We start from the raw sequence: 12,622 nt of genomic DNA, 5'->3' as shown, positions 1-12,622 counted from the left end.
TGGGTGCCTGTTCCGGTCGATGGCAGACATAGAATGCTTCCAACCACACGGGGGCTTATAGGCCATTGCTCCCCTTGCCTCTCTGAGGGGGCCCGGTTCTGGCCGTGGTCCCTGGTAGGCCTAAGAACTCTATACACATGACTGATGCCAAAGTCTGACATTAGCATATCAGCCTCGGATAGCTCCGGGGAGCCGACGGGGCTCCGCCCCCCCCAGAAAACATTACAATATAGCATAATTAAAAAAACACAACTCTCAGAGTACCTTAGGGTGCGCTGCACAGTACAGTGGTTAACCTTCAGACAGCGGTTATCGTCAACTGTTGATTCAACAGGAAAAGCGATTATCATCATATGAAGATTTAAAAAACCAGCGTTGAATGTAATGAAACTCCATTTTCTGGGCGAGACCCAGAGGTTCCCCAGAGCTTACTACTAACTTCTGGGTGAGACCCGGAGCTCCACGGACTACTTACTAATATGCTAATGTCAGACTTTGACATCAGTCATGTGTATGGAGTTCTGTGGGCCTACCCGGGACCACGAGCCAGCACCTGGCCCCCTCTAAGAGGAACGGGAGCAATGGCCTATAGAAATCCCCGTGTGGTTCGAAGCATTCTATGTATGCCATCGACTGGGTCAGGCACCCAGAAAGGTAAGCATCCCAAAACAAACCCCTATTCTGGTGAAATTATTGCTACTAAAAGCCGAACAAGTGGATAGAACTCCCCTAAAAGAAACGAGCAATCGATCATGATGTCACACGTTGCCGCTGTCTGCGCAGCTCCCCCCTCCCCGGAAGGGGGAAGGGTGAGCCTCAGACCCATCACGCTGGCTATCCACCCGTCAGTTCTGAGGCTGGATGTGAAAACACATCCAGCCGACCGGGGGAGGGAGAGATGCCGGGGAGTCTCCGGGTCTCACCCAGAAAATAGTATTTCATTACATTCAACGCCGGTTTTCTGGAGGGAAGCCCTTCGGCTCCTCGGAGCTAACTACCCCCCAGAAGAAGAAGAAAGTAGGGACTTACCCGGGAGGCAGTCGTTGCTCACTCCACAACTGGCTGCAACTGTCGACCCAAAACGAGACAGGCCCGACTAGGCCTAGGGACATGCACAAGGTAACGAGCAGCCAGGACCCTGTTCGACCGCCAAAAGCCCCGTGCCCAAATGTCAGCCCAGGACATGGTGCCAACGACGGCACAGAGCACAGTGAACGTACAAACGCCATGGGCACAGGGATAGACCACATGCTGGCTAGCCTTAACCCTTAAACCGCGCATATCATATATATATATCAGTGACAAAACCGAAACCGCGCACATTATTTATATATGCTTTCGTGTCTAGTGCTATAATTTAAACACCCCGCCTGGGAAAGGGGCAGCTATAGTACAGCCATGACCTATAGTTGCCAGATGCCACCTAGAAAAAAAATCCAGGCCAACATTCTTGGGTGTGAGAGCGTCAGTAATGAGCAAGCCACCAAGGCTGGCGCACGCAGCACAATCTCACAGCACCGCTGTTCAGCTTTTGACCACAGCATCGCCTACAAATGCCATAATATATATGATCCTGCTATTATTTAGTGATGATAGTATTATAGAAGACCTCTGACTGTGATAAAACTGACCAGGATTCTGATAATAGCAGGATTGTGGTGATATTTAGCGCTGTGCTCCATGGAGGGAGGAGTAAGGCTGTGGGAGGAAGGGTTGTGGCGTCGTCTTCTGACTGTGTAAGGCCACCTTTTATTGACTGCACTCACCATACCAGCTTAGTGGTTTGCTATGGTGAACACAAATGTAGATACTTATATATAACGTGTGTATAGTGTGAGATAACAGCAAGAGTAGTAGGTTGGGAGCCGCCATTTTGGTGAGGGAGTTGCGTCGTCTGCACAGCTTATCATGTTGTTTACTGGTGGCCACTATGGTCTTTGGGCACCATACCAGCTTATTTGTACAGGTATGGTGAATAAAACCGGTAGATACTTATATATAATGTGTGTATATAGCGTAATAACACCACAAACAATATTGTTGGAGGACAAATATTAGTGCGTCTGGCTTTGAGGGCGGACACCACAAGCTGACTGTGTGAGTAGCTACGTCTTCGTGTCTTTACTCACCATACAAGCTTAGATGTACATGTTATGGTGAACAAAACATGTAAATACTTATATATATATAACGTCTGTGTATAGTGAATAAATGCAAAAACAGTATTGTGGGAGGAGAATGAGGGTGAGTGAGGTGTTGTTGAGGGAGGGAGTGGCAACGAGTGGCTGGCTGGTGTGTGGCGGTCACTCCTTGTTGCTTTTTGACTCACAAGACCAACTTAGTGGTTCGTTATAGTGAGCAAAACATGCAAATACTTATATATAACCTGTGTATATAGTGTAACAACAGGAAAACTATTTGTTTATTGTTTTATGAACATAATAATTGAATCACTAATATGCACACCATAATTTTGAGTACAGGGATGGTTCACACATTTTATTATATAAATATATCACAATTTACTCTATTGAATAATATTATTGCAAAAAAAAAAAACAAAGAAAAAATCAGACATGGAAATAATTAGGTAATAATATATTTGTGGCAATTGCCGCCTGACAGCTCGGGCGAAGTAGACCTCGTCTGGTGAAGGCTCTGTCAACGCCCCTTTTTTGCCAGACTTCCCTACCCTGTTGCAGCTAAAATATGCCACCTATGATTTTTTTTTTACTTTTTCCATGATCAGGGAACAAAAATGAACACTTGTATACGACAAAAGAATTTTTTTTATTTTTATTTTTTTTCTGTTGCGCCTGTGGGAGTTGAATCTATTTGGGCCCCTAGCGGTTTGAGGGTTAAGAACTCTGCGGACGATTTGGGAGACCCGTACCCGCGAACAGGGAAGAAAGGGAAACCGGGTCACCCCAAAGCGTGTCCTCGGACACAGAGGCCGAGGCGCACAAGTAAGGGCGAAGAGCTGCCACCAAACACAAAACATGATGCACCCCCGGCCCAACCAACCAAGCATCAACAACCCAGGGACCCCTCCGAAAAGCAGCAGTCCCAACCTTTGCCAGAAAAGAAGGAAACGGCTGCAGATGAACAAAACCATCACGAAGACTGAAAGAGCAGAAACCCCAGCGGCGGAGGAGAGCATGAAGCTCCCCAACCTGACTCCCAGAGGCCAATGCCAACAGAAAAGGAGCCTTGGAGAACAATTCTGAACCAAAGTGGGCCATAACAAACCGAGGAGAAGAAAAGAGCACTCTGTCCAATGACCAGTATGGCTCAGGTGGCGCAAGAGCAGGCTGGAGGTGAAACAATGCACGAGACAGCTTGCAAAACGGCGCAGAATTAACATCAAAACCAAAAGCAAGCTGAAGCGGCTTCACCAGCACCGCACGATACGAGGCGACAGTATGGGGCAAGATGACGGCCCCAAACCTCCACAAGAAAAGGACAAGGCCACGCCAACAAATGCAGCTACCGAAGAAGGGACAGAAGGAAGAGGAAGGACCACCAAAAACCCCACACTTCCGCCAAGAAGAAGCACGCAGGTGGGACACCATCAACGAAGCCATCCGACCACCAACTGAAGGTGAGAGACTCGAGGCAGAACCGAACCGGTCCCGCCATGGGCCAATCGAGCCTAGGAAGAGGCGGAGCCTCGGGAAGATCTCGGGTGCGACCACGGAGCTAGCAAAACCAGAAACTCAAGCCGGCAAAGGAGGAGATGGAACATCCGCCGTACAGAAAACATCCCAACTCCCCGACCCACCAGGTGATTGGAGATGACAGTCCCAACGCGCGATTCTAGAGAAGGGAAACAGAGAGAACGTGAAAATGCCAACAGGCTGGGTAAGCCAGGTAACCAGGACCCAAAACCTGGCAATAGGAGAGCCAAAAGGCACAAACAAAACACACAACCATGGGTAGGATAAAAAGAGAAAACAGAAAAACACAATAAAAGACCAGAAGAAAAGCCCCAGCACCAACGGCCAGGAACAAGAACGTATAAGGAAGATGAGGAACGATGAAGGCAAGGAGCAAAACGGGAATGAAAGGGACACGACCAACAACACACAGAGCCGCTGGTCATGTCCCAACAAGCTTTGCCAATCAAAACGGGGCGGCCCCGGGGCTCCCAGGGAGCAAACGACCTAGCGCATTGCACCACTGAAACTTAACTTGCAACGCTCGTGCTGCCTGCACCTGCATAGTCAGCATAAGACAGGGTAATTGAGCCACAAACAAGCAACAAAACTCACAGGGCTACGCGCCGAAGGTGCCACCAACCCCAGAGGCAGCAGACGGAAGCAAAACAATGAGAGTCACCCTGAGACAAGGGGACAGAGCAACCCTTGAACCCGCACGAAGCAAGGAGGGACTCCGGGGCCACATCCATTGAACCCACGCGCCCCCTAGGGGTTTCCCAGGGTCCTGCGTGTTTGCCAACAGGGACTCGCACCCAGGTAATCTCAGGCAGGGTACTGCTAACCAGCGCCCAAGTTTACCAAACAACCTTCTAAAAACTGAACCCCTAGGATGTGTACACTCACAGGGACCTAGCAGGGGAACCACCGGAAGAAGGTAGATTACTCAGTACACAGGGGGGCTGGTTGATACCTGGTTGATGTGGTTCTGGGAGTTCTTCTACTCCCAAGGGGCAAGAACCAAGGCAGACCCCCCCCCCCCACCAGGCAGACAAACAAAAAGAAAAAGAAAACCCTGCAAGAAGACAATGTACCCAGGCGGAACAGAGCCGGCAGCTATGATTGGTGAAAACAAGCTGTGCAGTACCCTGCACCCCTACCAGTGCAAACTGCCCCCTACCGCAAGCCGAACAAGGGAGACAGAACACCTGAGCACACAAAGGGCGGCCGAAAACCAAGCAGTAAATGGCCTAGCAGGGACAGAACCCAAGGAACTGTGGAAGGTGGCCCCAAGCCCCAAGGGGAGTACTTACAGGGCACCTAGGGAAGGAAACCCCTAGGCGCATGCAGCCCGAGTACTAGAGAATCACTCCCGGCTCACGCACCACCTAGAAGACAGACACCATACTCTAGGTACAGTGCTGAAACAACCACCAGAGCCAGAGCACACGACCTCAGCCTTTAGCATCAGCTTTAGAACTGATGAGTGGATAGCCGGCGTGAGGGGTCTGGGGCTCCCCCTTCCCCCTCCTGGGGAGGGGGTAGCTGTGCAGACAGCGGCGTGGCGACGTGTGACATCATGATCATTTGCTCATTTCTTTTAGGGGAGTTCTATCCACATGTTCGGCTTCTGCTAGCAATAATTTCATCAGAATAGGGGTTTGCTTCGGGTTGCTTACCTTTCTGGGTGCCTGACCCGGTCGATGGCAAACATAGAATGCTTCCAACCACACGGGGGTTTCTATAGGCCATTGCTCCCCGTGCCTCTCTGAGGAGGCCAGGTTCTGGCTCGTGGTCCCCGGTACCCACAAAACTCCATACACATGACTGATGCCAAAGTCTGACATTAGCATATCAGCCTAGTATGCTCCGGGGAGCCAAAGGGGCTTCCCCCAGAAAAATTATTGTCTGGGTTTTACATGTACAATGCAAATATAAGGATTATGTAGATGTAATGGAGTTAACTTTAACCCATGAAAAATTCCTACCACCATTTCATGGTACAAATGTGGTTATTGTCAAGAATGTTACTAGGGGGAATGCATTCATCATATGATGATTTAAACAATTATTGTCCGAGTTTTGTATATATAATGCAAATATGGATATAAAAGTTCTCTGGATGTAAATAAAAAAAACCCAAGTGATAAAACAATCAGTGAAACATCGAGGATAAAACAGGAAGAGTCAGCAAAGTCAAGCACCAGGCGTTGACAAGTGCCCGATGAAGTATTGCAGAGCGCCTCCGCCTAGTGAAACGATAAATATTCTCTTATTTTCGTGTTCTTCTTACATTATGCATTCAAATTAATAATTTTATAATGAAAAACTGTTTCTTGGAATTTTTTAATATTTTGTGGATAGACAGGCATGACCATTTCTCCATAGCCACTGTCTAAGAGTTAATAGGTCTTAAGTAAGAGCCAAGTGTTGCACATTATTCTATCTATAAAAAAACAGCGTGTAATGTAATGAAAGGCCATTTTCTGGGTGAGACCCGGAGGCTCCCCGGAGCTAAACCAGGCTGATATGCTAATGTCAGACTTTGGCATCAGTCATGTGTATCGAGATCTAGGGCCAACCGGGGACCAGCCCCCTCAGAGAGGCAAGGGGAGCAATGACCTATAGAAACCCGTGTGGTTGGAAACATTCTATGTCTGCCATTGACCGGGTCAAGCATCCAGAAAGGTAAGCATTCCAAAACAAACCTTATTCTGGTTAAAATTGCTACCAAAATCCGAACTAGTGGATAGAACTCCCCAACAGAAAATAAGCAAACTAGTATGACATCACACGTCACCACACCGCTGTCTAGGCAGCTCCCCCCTCCCCGGGAGGGGGAAGGGGGAGCCCCAAACCTCCCACGCCAGCTATCCACCCATCTGTTCTTAGGCTAGATGTCAAAACATGCAAAAAAAAACGCCGACTGGAGGGAAAGAGGGTTGCCGGGGAGCCTCCGGGTCTCACCCAGAAAATGGCGTTTCATTACATTCAAGGCTGGTTTTCTGGAGGGAGCCCCATCGGCTCCGCGGAGCTAACTACCCACAGAGGAAGGTCAAAGGGACGAAACCGGGAGGTGGTCACCACGCACCCCTCAACGGAAGCGAGACAACTGGCAGCAAACGCCAACCCAAGGCGACACAGCCCCGAAAACAACATGAGACAATGAGCACCTAGGCCCCCGTATGAACACCAAAAGATACGTGTCCGAATGACAGCAAGGACATTCTGCTCAGATGGCAGCAAAAGCAGCGAAGCCATGAATGCCACGGGCATGGAGAAAGAGCACAGGCAGGCTAGCCGCAATAACACAGTGGACAACCCGGGACACCTTCACCCGCGAACAGGGAAGAATGGAACCGGATCAACTCAAAGCGCGCCCTGAACATAGAGGCCGAGGCACACAAATAACAGCGGAGGGCTGCCACTGAACACAAAACACGACGCACCCCTGGCCCGACCAACCAAGCACCAACAAATCAAGGACCCCTCCGGAACGCAGGAGCCCCACCCCGTGCCAGAAAAGATGGAGATGGCCGCCACCGAACAACCAAAATGCCAAGATCGAAGGAGCAGAAACCCCTGCGGAGGAGAGCAAGAAGCCCAGCGACCCGACCCCCAGAGGCAAATGGCAACAGGAAAAAAGTCATCGAAAAACAAACCTGAACTGAAGGAGCACCACCAACCGAGGAGAAGACAGCACGCTGACCAGAGACCAGAACAGTGCAAGCAGCGCACGCACAGGCCGGAGATGAAACAACGCATGCGACAGCTTACTAACGTTGACCATACCACACACTAGAAGGTGAAGGGATGACGACGTTTTGGTCCGTCCTGGACCATTCTCATGTCGATTGCACAATCGACTTGAGAATGGTCCAGGACGGACCGAAACGTCGCCGTCCCTTCACCTTCTAGTGTGTGGTCTGGTCAACATACTTTGGCCACGTTATTGTGACTCATCGCCTGCACAGCTTACTAACGGTGCAAAAGCAACACCAAGACCGAAAGCAAGCCGAAGCGGCTCCGCCAGCGCCTCATGAAACGAGGCGACAGTATGTGGCAAGACGATGGCCCTCAACCCCCACCAGTAAAACCAAGCCGACGCCAACAACCGCAGCCACCTAAGAAGGGACAGGAGGAAAAGGAAGGAACGCTAAAATACCCCATACTGCCACCAAGAAGAAGCACACAGGTGGGACACCAACAATGAAGCCACCAGAACACCAACCGGAGGCGAGACACGCGAGGCAGAACGTAATCAACCCCGACAAGGCTCATCTGAGCCCAGGAAGAGGCAGAGCCACGGGAAGATCTCAGGAGCGCGACCACCAAAGAAGCCCAAGCCGGCAAATAAGGAGATGGAACGTTTGCCGAACGGAAAGCTCCCCAATGCGAGCATGCCCGCCAGGAGATCAGAAACGATGGGTCCGACGCGAGACATCGCAATACCCTGAAAAGTCAACAGGCAGGGCAAGCCAGGAAACCAAAGAAGGTATAAGGGGTGCCACCAGAACAGTACCCAAACCAAGGGGTACGAGCAACGAAAACAGACCAAGACACATAAGTGCACCATATGACACAGGCTGAAGGAACACCCAAGAAGTCAAGGAACGCATGAAGAAAACCCCTGCGGCAGAGGAGGAAACAAAGGGAACACACAAGGAAGAGAAGCGGCGGAAACCCGATCCCCCCCCATACAGCAGCAAGTGCAGGCAAAACCGAGTAAAGGAGATGCCAGGGAAGCGACAGGGAAGAGGTAGGACGAAAGAGCCAAAGCTCAAACCCCAGGAAACACAACTGCAGCAAAGTGTCACACCACAGCCGGTCGGGGAGCCGGTCGGCCGAGCGGACAGCACGCGGGACTTGTGATCCTGTGATCCTGTGGTCCTGGGTTCGATCCCAGGCGCCGGCCAGAAACAATGGGCAGAGTTTCTTTCACCCTATGCCCTTGTTACCTAGCAGTAAAATAGGTACCTGGGTGTTAGTCAGCTGTCACGGGCTGCTTCCAGGGGGTGGAGGCCTGGTCGAGGACCGGGCCGCGGGGACACTAAAAGCCCCGAAATCATCTCAAGATAACCTCAAGATAACAGCCTGACACAGGAACAAGGACATGCCACCGCGAAACACGTTACCAATGCACACGTGCAGCAGCAACATGCACCACGCAACAAGGATGTAGCAACTTGCCTCTGCGAAGGCAAAGAACAGTGCAGGTGGACTCCAGGCTGACCCCAGACATGGCCAACGGAGACATGACATAGTCCAGCAGACCCAGGAACCTGCACACCAGGCGACCGACGGCAGAGATACCTGCTCGATACCTACTGGATGGGGTTCTAGGAGACCATTTACGCCTCAAGCATGGCCCGAGGCTAGGCTTGACTTGTGAGAGGTTGGTCCACCAGGCTGTTGCTGGGAGCGGCCCGCAGGCCCACAAACCCACCACAGCCAGGCTGGTCCGGAACCTCTGAGAAAACAGGCTAGTGTTCTCCTGACGTCCACGGATGTACTGGCAATATGTCATAAGCTCGTAGGTAGGACGTTTAACAACCGCAGACCTCTGATGTTGATACAGTGTTCCCCGATTGTGCCTAAGGCACCACTGCACTCCACTGGTACTATCCTGCATGTTCGTCCTTATAGGCGGGACCAAAGAGCCAGAGCTCAAAACCCGCAAGCACAACCAGGCGAGCCCAACCAGGTGAGTACATAATGAGCACCACAACCCACACACCTCATAACACGAAAGAGGTGGGGCCCCAGAATGATTAGCATGGGTTGGACATGCCTATGATTGGGACTGGAAGGGTTGAAAAGGGACAGTCACCAGTGTGCCGACGGTCTCATATTTGTACATAAATACAGTATACCGAAATAAAGACATGTACAGTACAACCTCGATTCAACGTACCCCGATTCAACGAATCTCCGGCTAGTTCGCACACTTTTCAGGCCGAATTTACTCACCCGGTTCGACGAACAATGGTTCGCCGAAGCGAGGGATGTTCGGATTTGCTTACGATGTCCAGACAGAGTTCACAGACTGGTGGAAAACTTTCCCATTCTATAACAGATTACAATTAATAATTCTCTCATATGACAAGTTGGATCACACAAGTGGACCACACAAATGGACCACACATGTGGACCACAAGTGGTCCATAAGCTTACGATTTTGGGACAGAGTTCACAGAGTGGTGGAAAACTCTCTCATTCTATCACAGATTACAATTAATAATTCCTTCATAAGAAGTTGGATCACACAAGTGAACCATATGAACCAAACACCAGCCAAAATGGTCCACACAAACACCAGCCAAAATGGTCCACACAAACACCAGCCAAAATGGTCCACACAAACACCAGCCAAAATGGTCCACACAAACACCAGCCAAAATGGTCCACACAAACACCAGCCAGTGATCCACACAAGTGAACAACTGAGTTTCCATGATTTTCGTTCACTGATTTGGGGCACACGTATCTTTGTACATTAATTTAAAGGATGAAGCGTGATTACCTAGCTATATGTGGTAAAATCTCCTTATAGACATTTTCTGTGATGAAACAAGATGAGTGAGGGTGGGCAGATAAGAGAATACTGTACTGTAAACCTCACTTTACAGTGAGGTTTCACTCACTTTCGTCTGTGTGTCGTCATAGTTCAGTGACCCATGACTTTTGAAAGTTTCATATTAATAAATAATTTCTAAAACCAGTGTTTTAATAGCTTTTTATTATCCTAATTAAACTAAATAAAACCGAAAATATGCTGTAACATGATAGACATCTGCTCTTTGAGAAATTACTGTATGTTATTGGAACAACTCTAGCGTGAGTGGACGGGTCTAATCCCTGTACACACACCATGCTTGTTTCATCCCTCCCTCCCTCCCTCCCCCTCCCTCCCTCCCTCCCTCCCTCTCTCCCCCTCCCTCCCTCTCTCTCTCTCTCCCTCCCTCCCTCTCCCCCCCTCTCTCTCTCTCTCCCCCTCTCTCTCTCCCCCCTCTCTCTCTCTCTCTCCCCCTCCCTCCCTCTCTCTCTCTCCTCCCCCTCTCTCTCCCCCCCCCCTCTCTCTCTCTCTCCATCCATCCCCCTCCCTCCATCCATCCCCTCCATCCATCCATCCATCCATCCATCCCCTCCATCCATCCATCCATCCATCCCCTCCCTCCATCCATCCATCCCCTCCCTCCATCCATCCATCCATCCCCTCCCTCCATCCATCCCCTCCCTCCCTCCATCCATCCATCCATCCATCCCCTCCCTCCATCCATCCATCCCCTCCCTCCATCCATCCATCCATCCCCTCCCTCCATCCATCCATCCATCCATCCCCTCCATCCATCCATCCATCCATCCATCCCCTCCCTCCATCCATCCCCTCCCTCCATCCATCCCCTCCCTCCATCCATCCCCTCCCTCCTCCCACCATCCATCCATCCATCCCCTCCCTCCTCCCACCATCCATCCATCCATCCCCTCCCTCCATCCACCCATCCCCTCCCTCCCTCCATCCATCCATCCATCCCCTCCATCCATCCATCCATCCCCTCCCTCCCTCCCTCCCTCCATCCATCCATCCATCCATCCCCTCCATCCATCCATCCATCCATCCATCCATCCATCCATCCCCTCCCTCCATCCATCCATCCATCCATCCATCCATCCATCCATCCATCCATCCATCCATCCATCCATCCATCCATCCCCTCCATCCATCCATCCATCCCCTCCATCCATCCATCCATCCATCCATCCATCCATCCATCCATCCCCTCCCTCCCTCCATCCATCCATCCATCCCCTCCCTCCCACCATCTATCCATCCATCTCCTCCCTCCATCCATCCATCCATCCCCTCCCTCCCTCCCTCCATCCATCCATCCATCCCCTCCCTCCATCCATCCATCTATCCCCTCCCTCCCTCCCTCCATCCATCCATCCCCTCCCTCCATCCATCCATCCATCCATCCCCTCCCATCCATCCATCCATCCATCCATCCATCCATCCCCTCCCTCCATCCATCCATCCATCCCCTCCCTCCCACCATCTATCCATCCATCCCCTCCCTCCCTCCCTCCCTCCATCCATCCATCCATCCATCCCCTCCCTCCATCCATCCCCTCCCTCCATCCATCCCCTCCATCCATCCCCTCCCTCCCTCCCTCCATCCATCCATCCCCTCCCTCCATCCATCCATCCATCCCCCCTCCATCCATCCATCCATCCCCTCCCTCCATCCATCCATCCATCCATCCATCCATCCATCCACTCCATCCATCCCCTCCATCCATCCATCCATCCCCTCCCTCCATCCATCCATCCATCCCCTCCATCCATCCCCTCCATCCATCCCCTCCATCCATCCCCTCCATCCATCCATCCATCCATCCCCTCCCTCCATCCATCCATCCATCCCCCCTCCATCCATCCATCCATCCCCTCCCTCCATCCATCCCCTTTCTCCCTCCATCCATCCAGAATTGAAGAAACAAATCAAGTTAAAAAAAAAAGTTAACTGGGTCAGAGTTAGGGTTATCAGCGAGTCGGTCCCTTCACCACCACCAACACCCCTCCCCCCCCCACCCCTACAGCCCATACATACGCACACACACCCTCAAATCATCCATCCTTCCATCCCTCCCTCCATCCTACCATCAATCCATCTCCATCCTCTCCTTCCCTGCCTCCCTCCCAAGCTCTGCCTGCCTCCCTCCGTGCCTGTCTCCCTCCGTGCTTGCCTCCCTCCCTGCCTCTCCCTCACAAGCTCTGCCTGGCCACCTCCCTCCCAACCTCCCACTGATTTGTGGCAGCGTATCTTTGTAAATTAATTTAAAGGCTGAAGCGTGATTAGCTAGCTACATGTCGTAAAATCTCCTTATAGACATTTTCTGTGATAAAACAAGGTGAGTGAGGGTGGACAGATAAGGGAATACTGTTCTGTAAACCTCACTTGCTT

General features: G+C 51.1%; 1 protein-coding gene across 8 annotated transcripts in view; it reads right to left on the bottom strand.

The window, feature by feature from the left end:
- Nucleotides 1-12,622, bottom strand: part of LOC138371995 (zinc finger protein 271-like) — a 213,731-nt gene that overhangs the window by 68,114 nt on the left and 132,995 nt on the right. Inside the window, exon 5 of one of the 8 annotated variants that reach the window (XR_011230611.1) lies at nt 248-319. The exons of the other annotated variants lie outside the window; for them this stretch is intronic. The gene's annotated coding sequence lies outside the window, so the exon portion shown is untranslated. Of the gene's footprint in view, nt 1-247; nt 320-12,622 lie in introns of those variants that run through there. 8 annotated transcript variants of the gene reach the window in all.

Source organism: Procambarus clarkii, chromosome 37 (genome assembly GCF_040958095.1).
Source record: "Procambarus clarkii isolate CNS0578487 chromosome 37, FALCON_Pclarkii_2.0, whole genome shotgun sequence".
In the NCBI taxonomy this organism is placed as follows: Eukaryota; Metazoa; Arthropoda; class Malacostraca; order Decapoda; family Cambaridae; genus Procambarus; species Procambarus clarkii.
The sequence above is the reverse complement of the archived record's forward strand: the minus strand, read 5'-3'. Positions and strand labels throughout refer to the sequence as shown.